The sequence below is a fragment of the Falco naumanni genome, chromosome 7 (assembly GCF_017639655.2).
Source record: "Falco naumanni isolate bFalNau1 chromosome 7, bFalNau1.pat, whole genome shotgun sequence".
Taxonomy (NCBI): Eukaryota; Metazoa; Chordata; class Aves; order Falconiformes; family Falconidae; genus Falco; species Falco naumanni.
In genome coordinates, this window is record NC_054060.1 from 13,318,708 (window position 1) to 13,337,466 (window position 18,759).

Genomic DNA, 18,759 nt, shown 5'->3' on the forward strand with positions numbered 1-18,759 from the left:
GAATTTCCAGTTGCTAATACAGCTCTTCTTTCCCAAACATGCCCAGATGAAGAGTTGGAATCTAGATTTTCCATTAAACTTATTGTCAGAAGGCTTTTAAGGGCAAAGGAAGACTAGAGGGTTGAAGCCAAGATATTTAGAGGAAAAGACAGGGGAGCAGGGAGAAAAGGGTAACAACTGAAAGATCAGAGTTCTGAAGGAGAATGGGTAGAGTTCCTGGGGGAAGACTAGAACAAGGAAAACAGTGGTAATATTAGGAAGAATAAGAAAGAAAACAAGAAAGCACTAGTACAGGAATTACTCCCCTTGAGAAGCCCTGCATCCTAGGATTAAGCAAACAAGGGTTTCACCTGTAAAGGAGGTGCTGTGGCTCCATCATGCAGCAATATTTGCTTCTGGCTCTGCACCTTCCCAACTTACCTTACGAAAGCACTTGGAATCACTAGTTAAAAAAGACTAAGTATTTCAGCCCTTGGTATTTATCATTTAGCCTGTCTTAACAATATCCTTTTTTTGCAAAAATCTAAATCTATTATCTTTTTTTAGGTGTGACCAAATGCATATCCTTAAACTATCACAGTGACATGGACCCACAGAAATGCCTGCCATATAAATGGATACAGCAGCATTAAGATCAGCCAGGTCAGTTAATCAACAAGGAAGAATTGGTTACACATTCTAGTGCCTTCAAAAGGGGTGTAATAAGCTGCCCTAGCCAAAACCCCTCATCCTTGCCCTAGAGCTATAGCTCATCAGATAACTTAATTCACATTCATACAGCAGCTTTTATCCTATGATCCCAAAACCATTTTGTAGGCCATATATCCAGCAGTATTTACATATTCATGCACACTGTCTAACAAATGCAGCCACACCAAAGTCAGAAGTAATATTCCATATTCACCAAGGGATGAAGATGTGAGCATTTTCTTAAGTCAGAGGCCTTCTGCTAACCAGAGAAACACCACATGCTAAATAATAGAAGTTGCCTTATACTGGAATAAAATCCTAATTACTGCTTAATTTTGCTAGTTCCTATGAACCACCAGGAAAAGATAAAAGCAAAAGTAAATACTGGTTCCTTGTCCTATTTACAGTAATCATTTCAAACAATCAAGTAACTCTACTCACGTTATTTAAAAAAGTGTATACAATTATATTTTTCTCATTGTTTGCAGAGAATGCCCTGCAAACAAAAAGTTTTAGTCTGAAGAATTGCTGAGTCTAAACAGCTGCCTTGTCCATCCTACCAATACAATTTTTCTGAAAATTCATATGCAAGCTAGCTGTTCCCAATGATAGGCACGAGTAGGGTGGCAGTGGAGAATTAATTGCCGAGAATCAGCAGACTAAGGCTTACATATATCAAAAATCTTACATTTATCAGCAGCTCAAGATTTTTAGTGTGGCAAGTAAGTGAAAAACACCACCACCCCTCAGTCCTCCTTCAAAACATATTTCTCCTGAAAACTGGCTACTAAATTAATTTTGCAGGACAGCCCAAGTATCTAGAGCAAATAACACTATACTACATCTTTCTGGCATCCTTTTCATTCCAGAGGATACTGCACATATTTAAATCAAATACTTATGTTTTTTTCACTTTTTTTTTTAAAAACATCCAGATGTTTGAGTGCTGCTATCAGTGGTTAGAAGAGAACAGAGCCAGAGAAGCAGGATGCATAGCATGAGGATGAGTGGGCACCATTTCAAAAATTCTGTCCTTTAAATCCATTAGTATTCAAGAGGTTTAAGTGCCATGATGCTCAATTCATTTTATCACAGTGACTTAAATATCCTGTTCTGCCACTGTAAGTCAGATAATCAAGGGCACAAGCATTTTAGTTATTAAAAGCTTGCGCAGCTACAACACCAGCTGTTAATTATAGGTATGCAGTTTTATGGAAATAAGATTTCTTTAAACAGAAAGTCCAGATTTTTCTTCCTTTCACCTGACTTTTATCCACTGAAAATTAAATTAAGATATGCCATCTCCTCAAAAAAAAAAAAACCAAACCCAAACACTTTCATTTACAATAACACTACCTCACAAAGAGATACCCAAGTCATACACATACTGGCCTTTGAAACAAAGGGCTCCATTCAAGTGAAAGAAAAGCGAAACAGTTTACGCAAATACACTTGACTGTACAAGTCTTTTAGGAAGCATTGGAATTGCAAACACAAAAAAGGTTCTTGGTATAATCTCACTATCCACCTGATCCGAATGTCACAAAGAGAAAGCAGAAAGTATAAGTTCAAATCTGGCTTAAAGTCTAAATAAATAAGAGATCTTTGACATCCTTCATTATAAAGGACCTCAAATCTCTTTACTGGTTTTCTATATAAATTCCATTTCATCCTTTTTGCCTAGAAGCAAGCAACTCTCCAATGGAATGTGACAGCTTGTTAACAGCAAGTAACAATATCAGGGCAAAAATTGAATGCCGTATTCAACCAGATGTACAAAGGAAAAACATTGCCATATTAGAGTTCAGGTAAGATGAAGGCCAGCTCAGCTCTCCTCCTGAAGAAAGAAGAAGAAAAAAAAAAAGTCTCTTTACTTCAAAATGAATGACATTCTTTTTTTGATCTGTGAAATGCCAGCAAGACACAGCCCCACCATAAACACAATGCATGGACACTGGCTTACTCCCAAGCCTGGGAAAAACATCACAGGCTGAAGACAGCCATAGAAATGCACTTAGTGTTTCCGTGGCAATCTGTTTTGTACCCAGAGGTTTCCTAGGCAAAAAAAGTGTTAAGAAATAAGTCAAAGCACACAAATAACTCTAGACTGAGCAGGAAAATGGAGAGGACCATGTTTCAGTTCTGTCAAATCCTGTGGAAAGTCTGATCCCAAAAATCTTAAGCTAGATGTATTACAAATACAACCCATCATCCAGTTAATAATTCCCTAACAATACAACAACCTGGCTTAACAGCACTGCTTGCAGAAGATAACACCTTTATATATAAGGTATGCATGGGTCTGCACATATTTCCGCGAAGGCTCACAAAGAAAGAGTGAGCAAAGCAATATTTTCCCATGTCATCAGCATGAAATCCCACCAAAAAGCAACAGTGAATGCTGAAGCAACAGTACTAAAAATAGATTTGTGTGGCTTTATCCTGCATTTTAAAGCAAGCAATAGAATCTGAGTAGCAGCAAGTTCTGCCCAGTACACTCTCACCCTTCACACACCTTTCCTGTTACTCATGAGGCTTGGCTGTTTGCTCCCTGCCCTTTCCATAAGATCTTCAGTTACTCTTAAGTAGCCTCTTCTGCCACTCCTTATCTACCACATACCACTGAGTTTGCAAATCCCTCCTGTGACTTTGTTCAGTATATCACTTTTCTCCCCTCCTTCCAGAGCATTTGTCCATCTATTCCTTAGAGAAACTATCCCAAGCCAAAACAAAATAGCTGTCTATCACAGCTAGAAAGGGCAGCTTGAAATCAGAATACAATAGCTACCTTGACCTTTTGGCTTCAGTGGGTCTCTGGGAGGCTGCCTGAGAATAGATAGCCTTCCACCAGCTGAATGGGTTGCAATTTTTTGGTTTCAAGTTCAGCACTGGTGTACAAATACTATGCTGGTAGCACAAGGGACAGCATAACTAGTGCAAGTTAAAGATGATACCAGAATAGGAAAGAGTCTTACCACAGATGTTGCTTCTGCACTAAGTTTCCAGAAAATGTACCTGTCTTGAATGGCACATACTAATGCCATGTAGCTCTCATTTCCTAAGGATGATTCATAAAAAATGTTTAAGCCAGCTTTTCTTCTCTGTTCATAAACCCAGACCCTTCTGAATTCATCCAACTGCTTGTTTACATGTGAGATTACCAGGAATGCTGTTTTATTTCACCCAGTTACCAATCAAAGCCTGATCAGTACTACTCTGAAAGTTCAAACACTGTTTCAAACCTGCTTTTTCAATCATTAAGTAGCAATAAATAATAAGAACAGTATTACCCCAACCATGAATTTTTCCATAACAAGCCGTCCAGTTACCTAGTTTCATCAAATTAAAGTGATTAAAAGGAATATTCCTTTGAAACATTGCCTTACATACATTGCATTCTTCTGTTAAATATCTATACAGTGCTTTTTAATGACTACCAAGGTACAGAGCAAATGTTGCTCTGAGCATAATTGGGATGGTTGTCAGTAAGTCCTTTTCTACTTTTTGAAAGGAAAAACTATGATACTCCTAGAAAGACCTATTGGCAGAAACAACATGCAGTTGCTAAAGATCTTTGATCTTGGGCAGTAATTTCCCCAACATGTTTAGCAAAGGGATTTACGGTCAGACAAAATTCACAACTCACATATTCCAGTCTCGGGCACTTGTTAAAGCAGTTGGCATAACTGTGACATGCCATAGAAAACATTTTCTCAAGAATCTTGAGTAAACAGGACTCGACCACTCAGCAACAGTAGTAATGGTCCTCAGACATCTCAACCTGCTAGACAGTTCTTAAATGCTATCTTTGCTCCCAAATAATTTGCAGCCTTATGTAGTTCGGTGTCTACACACACTAAGCACCTCTCAGCAGCACCTTTCCATATTCCAACACCACAAAAATACTACTGAATCACATTACCTTCCTGCTCTCGGCACAGATCTAAACCCTTTGACCAGCCCATCCTTTCTTCTAATAAATTTTTTAGATAAAAGTGGTATCTGCTCTCAAAATCCCCCTTCTCAAACATACACAAATGAGACTTAAGATGTTCTACGCTGAAGTATTTAAAGTTAGCTTACAGCTGCTTTAACTTTTTCAAATAAAAAATCACTACCTTCAATTGATTATCAAAACTTTGTTTGTTCAAGCTGATAAAAATTTAGAATCAAATTGTTCACAACTGTTTTCAGCGATACAAGCATTGGCTCTGCTGCTTTGTATTGCTCATTGGTAAGGTGCTGACAGGATACTTCAAATATTTCCAAACAAGAAAAGTTCTATAAATATCAGTATTGCACAAGATGCAGCACTTTTTAAAAAGCTACCTTGAAGTGCTTTGCATGATTCATTTACACCTGGTCATTAGAAAAATAAAGTAGTAAAGAAAAAACCCTCTGCTATCCATCCAGAAATAACTCATACGCTGTGTGAGCCAAGTAACAACACATCCACCACAAAGAGCAAATAGTTAACAAGCAGTTCACAGTGAAAATAAGACATGCTTGTGACTAAAGCAGTGAATAGCAGCTATGATAGTAACAGTCAAGTTTCACTTGCAATTGGAAAAAGGGATAGTATTTACCGGCTCTGGACCTGAGCAGCATCACCTTTGATTGAAACTTGAGCAAAACGTCACCTAAGCTTCTCTGAATTCATGTTACTATATCATCTCTGATAAAATTTAGATAAAATATCTAAACAGTATCAGTGCTTCATTCACAGCTCTCCTCATGGCCAAGTATTGTAATTTAAAAGAATAGTAATTGGCAAAAGTTTTTCCTGCTGAGCATGAAGTATTACAGGAAAAGCTCAAACACTCCCTTAGCTTTATATTTTTAAGTCCAGTGCTGCTCCCAATTAGGCCAGGACAGAAACTTGTAATAACTCGGTCCTTAACTGGATTTGAGCTATTTCCTGCTATTCTATCCAGGGCTGGGCAGGCCTGCTGGCAGATCCACTAATGAATCAGCAGAAGCTCATCAATGCAAGTAAAACTACAACTAGTTGACACTGAATTAAATTTCTCCCTCCAGCCCTCAAACCCCATTTTGTCTAAAATACCGTTTGAACTTTTCTTTCCAGCATCACTTGATTGGGTCCAGACATTGCATTTCAAAATGAGATGTTGAGTGTCTGCCCATAACAGACAGGGTGCTGATCATGGGCATAAACATTAGGAAACAGAATACCTGGTGACACCTCCTAAGCAGATCAACTCCCAGATGTTTTCAAAGAACTGAAGAGAACAAGGCAGTTGTTCAAAAGGCAAATGCTGAGCACAGGAATTGGGCACACTGACAAAAACAGAATCAGACAATTCAAAACACTTTCAAATACTTCTCTTTTCTTACCAACAAATATCAAGAGGAAGAAAGAAAAAACAAAAAACCACCAAGAAACAAAACCCGAAACTTGCTTTCCCTTTCCCTATGGGCCAGCACCAAGTTACAGACTTTGTTCTGTTAGAACTCTTACCCAACAGATTAGTGCAGTGAAATGGAAAAAGGAAGAATGGAAGACTAAGGACTGACTCTCTTAAATTAAGAACATTTTCAATAATATTTGCACTGAAGCAAAACCAGATAACAGCAGGATGAATGCCAACCAAGCAGTAAAATTGTAAAAACGTGAAAAATTACATCTTGAATTCATCAGTATGCTATTACATCAGCCTTTGGCCACTAAGAGGCAACAGTTTTCTCTGGAAATGGCAAATTTGCACTTTTGGTGCATGCGTGCCTGGACAGAGAATCAGAAAGCAATATTGCTGGTTTAGAGATTGTTTTGTTGGGGTTTTTTAAGCACAAACATCCTTAAATCTTAACTAAGGAATGAAGTTTGCAGTGAAGGAAAAAAAAAAAAACCCATCCCTCTGAGCTTCTTAAAGTACAGTCTACCAGGTACTTATCCTAAAAACAAGTATTCCCAGAATAGAGATGAAAAGATTATAAACACTTTATCTTGTCCAGAGCTTAAATCAGTACCGTTATATTTCAAGCTGTAAATTACAGCAGCTATGCTGTCTGTTCCTGTAATATATCATTGTTAACGGTCACCACCATTCTGCTCTTCCTTTACATCTCCTGCCTGGAAATATCATTTTTGAAAAATAAGTAAATAGGCTGTTCCTGAACTATCCTTCTCAATTGCAATAACCTATTATCTCCTTTACAACACTGCTTAGATGGCCCCACGAGGGACAAGGACCACTTTGTCCTAGGCACTATGCAAACAAACCAGAAAAGACAATGCCTGCCCCAAAGCATCTTAGTGCAAGCAAAAAAGAATTTGAATGACAAAATCAAGTTGGAACAGTCTCCTGCATAGAGGCCAAATAAAAGGAGGACTTTACTGGGTCAAAGGCCTTCAGCAAACTTACTGCCTTAGGATTAATTTTTCCTGTATTAACTTAACTAACTTTTAAAAATAAATATTCAATATTTTATGTTGTCATGGATAAAATATGCCTTTATATAACGTTAAAGTAGCCTTTTATTTAATGAAAACCATTAGACAAAGATAAAAATACAAGTTTAAATGCGTTCAGTTTTAATCCTAACGTATCATATCTTTCCAGTATAGACACAACACATGTGGCACAAAGTAGATACAGAGTTAGTATTAATGCTCTTGCGTCTGTAACACAGAAGGTTTCGAATGCTGACAGTACCATTGAGTAGGCCAGAGAGGTGTCTCTAGACATGGTGCTTGCCTCTGTAAGGTCTTCTGTTACACCTAAGGAGATGTATCAAAAGCAATACCCTCACCTGGGCTCTCCCACATGACAGCCTTAGGCCCTGTGTGCTCTAAGGTGCACTCCTACCTGATGATCTATTGAAGATCTTCAGAAGAGCAGCACATATACTCAGTCAATTCTCACTGAGGCCATGCAACCATTCCCCATGTGACCAACACTGAAGACTAAAGCAACTTAAGAAGAGAAAAGGTGTGGTAAAAGTCCTTCAGCAGCTCAAGGACATGCCTTTGGTGCACAAATGCTCAGTACATGTTGGAGAAGTTTCTGAGTGTGGGACACTGTTTCAGACCCTTGTGTCCACATCAGGGTTGGGTTAGAGGCCTTAGGTGGGCAGCTGCAGCAGATCTCCTGGAACTAATCGTGTTCTTAGAAGAAAGGAAACACATTCATGTGCACTGGGAGCACTTCACAGTCCACAGTAACACATGGTAAACTTGTAAATTCAAAAATATGTTATTACTTTGAATTAGACACATATGTAGATGACACCTCAGAAACTATCAATTAATCCTGCAGTGAACTAAATTCTGCTTTAACCTCCCTTGAGGTCATTGATTGTTGGTGAGAGATGACCAGCCAAGGGACTCAGTACTGGCAATTATCACAAATGGAGAAGTGATTCCTCCTTCCACAGCTCACATCTTCAGTCCATGAAGTTTTTATTTTGGGGGTTTTTTTGGTTTTTTTTTTTTTTAAAAAAAAACAACAAAAAAAACCCAAAAAACAACTTTAAACGCAGACTATTCTGAGACACAGATTGAACTTTAGTATCTCCAGTGTATCAAGAATCCCAGTTGGTGGCACAGAGCTATCTATAACTACTCGTGCAACTTCTTCAAAACAAAAATATTGAAGCAAAGAGGGTTTTGTATTTTTCAAGAAAATTAAATAGCCCACATCTCCAGCAAAAGGCTCTTGAATGCTTATTTTGATCTTTTTAATTAAAAGACTCAATTTTGCCGTAACTAAGAGGCCAAAAGGAGAATGATCTTCAAATCACAGATTTGACTGCAGAAATAAGCAGGAAAACTTGTGAAGTGACAAAATCTTGATCGAAACGTGGAAAACTCAGCATGAAACATGAAGTATTCAGAATGCAAATAATCCACCCAGACCCAAGAGTTTATATCCACAGTAACCACACTGAGCTATCTGCCAAAGTTTAATTGAAGCTCAAGTGGCTGTGTATTCTTTTGGTTTTTTTTTGGGGGGTGGGGGGACGTGGTAGGGGAAGACACAACAGGAGACATCCATTTAGACTTGAAAAGGGCAGCTCTAAAAGATTTAAGAACAACAACATTTTAGCACTAGAAACTGAGTTTTCTTTAGTAATACACAGCTTCCCATCAATAATAAAAGAGTATTCTCAATGTTTTATGAGTATAGCTTAGTCATGAAGACTATCTGCAGGACTTGCTTATAACATACTGACGCTTTTGCATTAAAAAGATCACAGTAATATTCAACTAACTAATCTAAGGCAGCCACATACTAAAGTGACAGCCACAGGAAGCAAAAATCAAAAATTACATTCTAAGAAATGGATGAGGAGCTAAAAAATAATCTATTTCTTCACATTACTGTGGTAACCAGGAGCCCTAATTAGCCCAGACCCCACTGTGCTAGATGCTACTGTACAACTAATTTATGAACCAGACATGCTTCTCAATGAACAAAAGAAAGTACATGCTAATAATGTTATTGCAGCATCAGGACAACATTATCTTAGACAATGGGAAACGTGGAAGTTTTATATGCTTGCTTTATTGTTATTAAAAGTAGCACCGTTACCTTGGCAACTGCTGAATTGCTCAGGAATTTGTTAGAGAAACCCAAATGTTACTTATACTCACACATTTGCAATCAATTTAGGGAAAACAATTGCGTTTTGTTTGGTGGTGTTTGTTGTTTGGGTTTTTTTTTTTAATCACTCATTTTTCCTTATGACTATGACCCTGCAATTTTTAACTTTTTTTTAATAAATCTCTTCTTGTGATTGAATTAAGATAGATCACATCTCTTTGCACCCAAAGTAATCTGCACTGTCATACACAATATGAGTCTGATAATCCATGTAGGATCTTGGTCAGAAATAGAAGCACAGACACCACACTGTGCACAAAAATACACATCAGCAACCTTCCCACCTACTGGTCAAAGGGACAGGCATCTCACGACATGGTGGGGGGCACAGAGAGGAATCCCAAACATCCACTTTGTAAGGGTCAGACAACACTCTAAGTGTAAGAACATGCAAGTGGACAAAGGTAGGTGCGCACTATCCCTAACACACTGTGCAGCCAAGGAATTTCCATGGCTTCCAGCCTTCAAATGTTGGTATTCTTGTTCTTTTATCTTGGCTTAGCAGCATCTATTTGCTTTTAAGGTAAGAACTTGGATGTATTAAGTTAATGGGAAACTGTGGAGGGATCAGTCTGTGAGATGTGGTGATTGTGTGAGATGGCTGTTTTCTTTCTAGTTTTCATCAACATACAATTCCCCAAATACAGGCCAGCCCAAAAGCAATGAAAAGCAGAATAGTGGCAAATCCCAGTTTTTCTGTCAAGGAATCTCATGAAACTCAGTTAGGCTATGAAACAAATGGGTTGATTTTGGATTATCTCAATTTCAAAAATTGAGAATTGCCATACTCAGTCTCTGTGTCAGAGTACTCCAAGCAAAATGACCATATTCCTCAAAATAAACACAGCCAAAGGCACAGCAGGCTCCTTCAGACTGTGTCAACTCTTTAAGGTGTGTGTACTGAATAAATTGGATTAAAATGCAAGAGTTAAATAAAAACCTTCCCGACCTATACTTGCAGGTGTGGTCCTTAGCTTCAGTTTAACTGTTGGTGTTTCACAGCAAACATTATACAGTCACAACTGAGTCCTCATGAAGTCATCCTCCTTTCTATCACCTCTGAAGCTTGCCTGGGGGTTACTCCTCTCACCCAGTAATTCCTGAGCTGAATTGCTGCTGCAGGCTCCCTACTTGCTCACTTCTGCAGCCACCTCCCAAAAGCCTCCCTTCCTGCAAGCCACAAAGTAACATGCCCTGTTAAATCCCAAGCTTTAAGGGCAAGACAAGCAAACTGCTGCTTAGCACCAGCAATCATAACAGGATATAACATACCATACACCTCCTCAATTGCAAACACACAGCATGAGATGTTAAGCAACATCAAACATACTAGAATTATGCATCTCTTCAACTAAACTGCAAAGGGCTGTGTAGACAACAGGATGCAGTTTCACAAAGCAACATTTTCCAAATGCTTTCCAGAACGAAAGTTAGGTTTTCTTTCTCTAAAATTAAGAGGACCTTTCCATTCTCCATGTTAGTTGTCTGTCACACTACACTTGGAGGCTCAATTTAAATTAGAGCCAGAGGAACTCCTACTTTAAATGACTTAAAACACACCCTCTAGAAAACACAAATACTCACAAGACTGAGGAAAACCAGAATTCAGCTGCATTTAAACATACATTGTTTCAATATGGATGCTGAATAGTTACAGATTTCTATTATTGCTATTGCATTAGTAACTAATTTGGCAAGACGATAAATATAGGGCTATCGGTATCTCCACCATAGGTACATGTTACACTCATGGGCCAATATTTAGTTATATTTGAAATATGTTATTATTAGGAACTGAACAATTTAATTGCTCAGAAGATTTGAACCTTAAACACATAGTATTGCACTTTCTTTTCCAAGTATATAAATCTGAAAGACTCAGTCAGATACAACCTGAACTCTGAATTTCCTTTCGTTTAAGCCTCTAATGAGATAACACAAGGGCCTTAGTGTTTTGTTTTACAAGGTTGTGGTAGAACTTAATAGCAACTGAAGATTTTCCCCCTGAATTTGTTCCTGGGGATAAAGGAAGGCAGGACAGGGGAGGTGGTTGGTTTGTTGTTTTTTTTTTTTTTTCTTTTAAAGGTACATCAGAGTTTGTCTCAGAGATTAAAATACCCATAAAACATCCTCCCTGAACCTACTTAACTCTTTAAAATGAGGCTCACATTAAGAAAAACATTCCAATACCCAAGACATGTTTCAGCAGGAAAATACAAACTTCAAGATCTGCAGAGATACCTGCATGCTCAGGCCACATTTAAAGTTCCACACTTTCTCTCACACCAACATCAGTTTATTCTGCCAGTCACCACTCCTGGGGGTGACCTTCCTGCCTGCATTCCTGTGTGCTGGGGCTGTAAAGGCTACAGCCCCTTGACCTGAGGTTGCTACCATGTCACCCACATATAACAGCAGTGAAGTTAAATCACTTTTTCCAATCAGATTTACAGTTGGGAGGAGGAAGATTAGAATGGAAAGTGTGACAGCATGAGGGAAGTGACTTACCGCCCTCTTCCAGATGGAGACAGCACCAGGTTGAGGTAAATAAGAACTAGCACTGGGACAACCGTGCTAGATTACAGAGCAGTAAGACATACTCACCAAACTGGTACAGACTTGAATTACTTTCAGATTCCTTTTTAGACCTAAATGTTGTGAAACCTAGGCAAAACCAATGTTGTATAACAAAAGGACATCAACAATGCCAACAAAAAAAATACTATAAACAGACAGCAAGAACTGTTACAACTTCAAAATTGTTCCTCCCAGCAGCAATTCCAAAGCAGGTTGGCACTGACTCACACAAGTGTCCCAGAGAACAGGCAGGTGAGGAGCAGTAGTAAGAGAGGGAGGAATACTGTGGAGCAGCACTTCCCACTTTGATCTAGATGGGATGCTTAGGGCCATATTCTGATGCAAATTTCTGCAAGTAAAAGCTGCTAACTACAGTCCCCAATCAGCTGCTCAGGAGGCACAGCAAGTGCTGCCATAGCCCTCCAGCCTGGCATCTCTCTGCTGACTAGGCCCAAAAATGGAAGGAAAATTTATATACAGTTCTCAGAGTATGAAAACAACAGCTACTGCTTAAAACCTGTAACAGGCTGCTTACATAGCCATCTCCCAAGAGGACTGGCAGCGTTCAACCACATTATGTTTTGGAGAGCCACTGGGAGGAAGAGGCAGCCATTTTCTCCTCCTAAGGAACAGAGCTTATGAGACAAAATGGCTGCCACAGGCACTCAGAGCGCCGTGCAACGAGATGGAGGCCAAAAGATGAGTGAAAGAATTAGAAAGTTGCCATGAATGCATTTTGCTTGTGTTTTAATTATTCATACTAACCTACATCCTACTAGGCTAGTTTGCGTTTACCCAGTTTCACATGGCCATGGCACTGTCACAGCACCCAAGGCAATTGCCTCTGTTTACAGGACATAATGAATAAATGGCTTTCACTTCATAGCATGCGGCCTCAAAGCTACGATACACTCCAAGACCACCTCCAAAAAAGGGCCAAGTTGGGCATTTCATTTTGTTTCCCAGTGGTGAGCAGTTACGCCTAAAAACATATCATCATCACAGGGAAGGTAGTAATTTCAGACTTCCGTACCAAAGAGAATAAAATTTTCTTTCTGTTCTGCCCCTGCTGTCCCTTTCCGCACCCGCTCCAAAGAGGGGCAGGGAGAAGGTCACAGGTAAAAGCACTCTTAGCAAGACTGCTGCAGAAAGGCTGTGTATCGTACACTTGTTCCTGTGTCACCCTATTTCCCACGTGGCAGGATGCAGCACAAGCATCTCTATTTTCTTCTCCAGCTTTTCTGAACCTCCTGCTTAAAAATTGCTTGTCATTTTGAGGACATTGCCACCTGCTAGCTTGCTTTTCCTTATTCCAAAGTCCCACAAGTGAAGCATGATGGATGGGGCTAGGAGCAACCTGGTCTAGTGGGAGATGTCCCTATCCAAGGCCAGGGGGTTCAGAACGAGATAGTCTTTATGGTCCCTTCTAACCCAAACCATTCTACAGTTCTATGAGCCCCCTCAAATATTCCCCAAAGTAGTGCAATAATTTTCAGACATCACTTTAAGTAACATCCTAGAAGTTTCTTAAAATAAAAAAATTAAAATAAAAATGGAACACCCATCAGCCAAGACTACCTAGCAGAAAAAGAACACCATGATTAGGGAACAGGACAAAATTTGCTCTTGCACTTTAACAAGTACAGACTCTCTTTGTTACACATAGTCTGTTCTTTTGCTCAGGTTTTTTTCCCTGTGTACCTCAACTCTAACAAGAAAACAGGATAGTGGGATTTTAAAAAAAAGTATAAAGAATGGAAGCGGAAATATTTTGCTGCATCTGCCCTTTCAAAAAAAAAGGCAAACGGCTCCTTCAGCTCTAGCCACTCGCACATGAAGCAATTCATAGCAGCTGAAGAAACAGGAGAGCGCTCTTGCTAACCACTGAATACAAGCAATTAGCCAAGAGAAGAGCATAAGCAACTCACTCTTTGCCTTCATACAGCTTATCAAGTTTATTCTGCACTGTTACATTTTTGTAATTTATATAAAAAGCCCTCAGCTATTTGGCAAGATTTACATCTAGAAACAGCAATTTAATCACATATGAAAGATCAGGGGAACTGGATGCCTCAGGACATTGCAGACTTCTCACCTCCCACTAACCTGCCTGAAACTTGCCTTGGTCATGTTGAATGTTAACTAAAAATAACTTTTAAATATCTGTTTCTTCATTAGGCTTGCTTTTTAAACAGAGACATGATATTCATTAAAGTTATCGTGTGAAATACTGAATGCTTGCACAGCAGAAAGAAGCAGCTTGCAAGTTCAGCAATCTTTCTTCTGCGGTGATGTAACTGCTCTAACAAAGCAAAATTTCTAGTGATTTCTTGGCCAGGCAGAAACAAGTTGAATGGCAGATGTTACAGATTTCATCATGAAAAAAAATCTCCAAAAGCAAACTGTCAAATGTGACTTTAATCCCTAACATATTCAGGTGTGACCTATATGTAGTAGCTTATCCCATCAAATCTAGGATACCCTATCTGTTTCAATATTACATTTCTGCCTTTTTAATACTGAACAGCACTTATTCACTAAATACATCACCTTTAAAGCCTGACCTCAAAGTGTCCTAAAATTTCAAATGCCAGCACTATGACTAGTTAAGCATCTAATCTGAGACAATCTTGTATTTATTGCTGTTACACAAATAACAAAGCTTCTAATCAGCCAAGGTCTCTCAGAAGCCTCAGTTCATTCTTCTTTTAAAAGCTCTTTATGGGCAACAATCAGAAAAGATCATAAGTTGTTTACTTGCTGATAGATGCTGCTCAGAAACTCATTCTAAATGTGTATGTGCCTGCATTACAAACACAGTAGTTGCAACAAGTGCTTTCCTTGAACACTTGAGGACTGGGGTCAAGAACAGAAGGGGTATTAAGGTGGCACTACCTTCTCAGACATGGTACTAATTACTCCTATATCAAAGCTTATAGAAAGCACAGACAGCTTGCTGAGATGCACTTGATCAGTGAGTAACCCTCTCTTGTTTTGTTAATATTCCACTTCAGAGAGGGATGGAAATTCACAGTTGAAAAAAGGAAAATTAAATTTAGTGTCCGATGTATAGCAAAGCTTTCCCAGTAAGCCAAAAAAAAAAAAAGATACAATTCTGTCATTTAATTGGAACGCTACTTAGAAAGTAAAAAATACATTTCATACACAAACAGTTACCCTCCATTAATCCCCCTCTTCAGAATGAAGAATCTTTTGGGGGGCTGTAGCCTGGGGGATTTTTTGTTCCTTTGTTTCTTAACCACTTGTTTATCTGTTTCTTCTAAACTAGAAGCAAGACCAGCGTAGCTGAGAGTTTCTGTCAAGTTCATGAGGATGCAGAGAAATTTCAAGTGCAGGAGCTAATGTACACCTTAATGCCCAGAATAGCGGGGCATTATACAATTTCATCATCTGCTATCTATGCCAGAGCTAAACCTTACTTCCTCCTATTGTCAGCTGTTTGCTAAACATGACATTATCTTACCACTAGCAAAACACATGGTGCTTCAGCATCCTAGGTTCCCAGCACCTGCCCAGGCATTTCAGCATGCTCTTTAGCCCACATTTATAATCAGACTTTCTCTTGAATAAAAAAGTTTGATACAATTGGATCCGGTCATATTTCGGAAGGAGTAAAAGAGTAGATATTCAGACTAAATACTTTAAATTGGGAACTCAGTAATAGGTGTCCTCTTTAAGATAAACTGGAAATAATTGAGAACACAGAGGCATATACACTATGAGTTTATTATATTCCACATCAAGTAAGCAACTCAACCCATCCTATTCTTTCCAGAATCTCAGGCAGTAAGCACTACTGGGATTTACAATAATAATTCTACAAAAACTCATAATAGGAACAATATTTTTTCCACAAACCTAACTGAAATCTTAGAGTAGGGGTTCTATATTGCAATGTTTTATTATTATTTTCTTAAATCACACCACAGCTAGCCAGCACTTCACTCATTTTCGAAACACAAAAGAATTCTCACAATCATCCTATTTAAAAACATCCGATTTCAAGCAACAGTTGTAAACGTAAATAGGTTTAAACCACAACGATGACTTGCCTGCACTTCCATCATTAGCCAAATTTGTGTTGATTCACAGCAGAATTTATAGTTAATTTGCTTGACGCTACAAGGAATCACAGGACTGTGTCCAGTAAACTATCAAGATAGGAACAAATAAATTTCTAAGTAAACAATGACTTTTATTATGATTAAAACACATGCCTAAAATTTATCTATCCACCAAAAGGCTGTCATTTTCCAGTAATTTAAGAGATGGGAATCAGATGTATTTTGAGGTAAGGGTGCTAAAAAAGAATCCTTTATTCCTATGAGGCTGCTGTTTCATGACACAGCATGTCTCAGCCTTCAAAGCTACCAGCTTTTCTTCCACTCCACGTTGCTCTGGAGTTTTTCAGTTGGTAGATTTCAGTAGTCAGATAGCAACTATTTCTAATCTGACCAGTGAGAAAGATAGCAGGTCTAAACTGTTCTCCCTGACCAACCATTTGCACTAGAGATTTTAAAAACACAGCTAAAAAACAAAACTAACAAAAGAAACCAAATGGCAGATCATGTTCTCTCTGCTTTTCTTTTCCATTCTGTTCTCCCTCTACCTAAAGTTAGTCAGAAAAGGGAAGTTATTTCTTGCCATTTTAAACATGCTCATCAATATTTTTTTTCAAGTCACTGTGTGCAACAACATTTGAAATTCTTGATTCTCAAACACTTTTTTCAGTAAACTTTAGAAATCTTAAGCCCAAAGGCAAAGTATCCATAACAGGACAATTTTTTTCCCCACACTGACCTACTGAGACAATTAAAATGGAAAAGCCAACATTGCCTTCCTGCAGCCATCTAAAAACTGTAACATGAGAAACCCGTTTTTAAAAAGCAAGTAAAATTGAAGTATTTTATAACCTAGAAGACCAATGTGCATTTTATAATAAAAGAAATTTAGTAATGTGCAGAATTATTCTGTACTACTATATGCTTCTCATATTACTTTACGCTAATATGGTCTATTTGGTGATTTCCAAGATCTTTCAGTAGTAAGAGCATTAAATTCAGTAATAAATTAGTAAAGAAGCAAGTTGCAAAGAAGTTTAAATTGCTCCAGAGTTTTTGAGCTAAAGATACACTTCAGTTGTGCTGTGCAGGTTTTCTGTCAGAATAGTTTGCAGGATCACATGCAAATATGAAAAAACTGTTAGTGGAAAGTAAAGAAAAGGTATTACTTCAACCAGACAGACCATGCTGTAACTAACAGCATTTTGGAGAGAGAAACAATATGTTCTCTCCAAAGGACACAATCACACCACATATGCAATGCACATTCATTCTTAAATACACCAAGTTTACACCAACCATTCTGATATAATCATTCATTTGAATTAAATAGAGAATTAACAGCTCCTCTCTTCCCCCTTCCACAGAGTCACCAGCTGATAGATCCTTATTATGGGTGAAAGGGTGAAAACGATAGTTTTCAGAGATCTTTGAACAGAAGAGTCAAGTAATCCACATCATATCTGAACGGAGGCTTTTATTTGAATTGGGCATAAAGCTCTTCCTACAATTTGCTTGTTACTTCTGTAAGTTATTCATCCTTTCTACTTACGCTGGCACAAGGAACAGGAAACAAAAACCAAACACACAGCCCTACAATGCATATAACTGTAACAGGTTAGGAATAAGTATGAACAGAGAAACACTTGTAGACCAAAAATATTTTAGAATTATTTTTAAAGAAATCCCTGTGCATTGAGGGAGAAATAACGCCTTCTCCCCCCACCCCCAGTCTCAGCTTTCTCCAAGTTTCAGCTACATAAAAGTCTAATGCTTTTATGCATTTCATATGTAGGTCATTCAGAACATTTACATAGTCTACTCAAAATCATTTTCTGCAATAAATGTATTAAGATACAGAGAAAGAAAAATTATAGTTCTCTTATAGGAAAGCTATTTTAAAGTGAAGTATGCAGCATTCTAAATTTTCCTAACAATGCTCTTTCTGCCTAATAAGCTTCAGTGTTATAAAAATTACACCAAACATTATTTGAGCTGTCATAAGATACCAAATAATTATAGGTCTGATATTTTTTTTTCCCCAAGTACCAATTTAGAACATGAATCCATGCTTTCTAGGTTTATTTTCAAGTTCATTTTGGTAATTTACCACAGTTCTTTCCAAACCTGGCCTCTAGTTAATAAGGCTTCTACACATATGGTCTGACTTTCTAAAGACCCTATTAGGAAAGAAAGAAGAAAAAGAAGAAAAGAAATTCCATTACTGTTTTCATGCTTTTTCACTGAACCATCACTGCATTCGCTTGCAGTAACTCTAAAGGAGGATTATAAAAGTGCTTTCCCAGAATGTGTACTAAAAGGAAAGGAGCTCCAAACCTGGAAAGTATCTGAAAGGGGCCCCTTGTGAAGCGAATTCTCCCATGCAGCCCTTTGAAACCCTTTGCCTGGTCTAGCTGCTGGGCCTCCACAGACAATTAGCTATTACTGCAGCTTATCCCAAATACTTTCACCAGCCCATCACAGCAGCCATTAGGAAAAACCTTATTGCATGTCTTCATGTTGGTAATGGATCCATTAGCAGGATCCTACTCCAGTTCAGAACAAGCTGAAACAATTTTCACTTTCTTAACTCACCTTCACTGCATGTGGGCTTTTGAAGAGCCACACGTTAGTTGCTTCTCCACTCTCCACCATTAAAGTTCTGTCCAGATATCCGGGCTTTAGTGATCACAGTTTTATTTTGCAGTCCGGCTTTGACAAATACAAATTTTTTTCAGCTTGTTAACAGCACGCACGTAAAGCAAGGCTCTGTTAAAAATCATTAA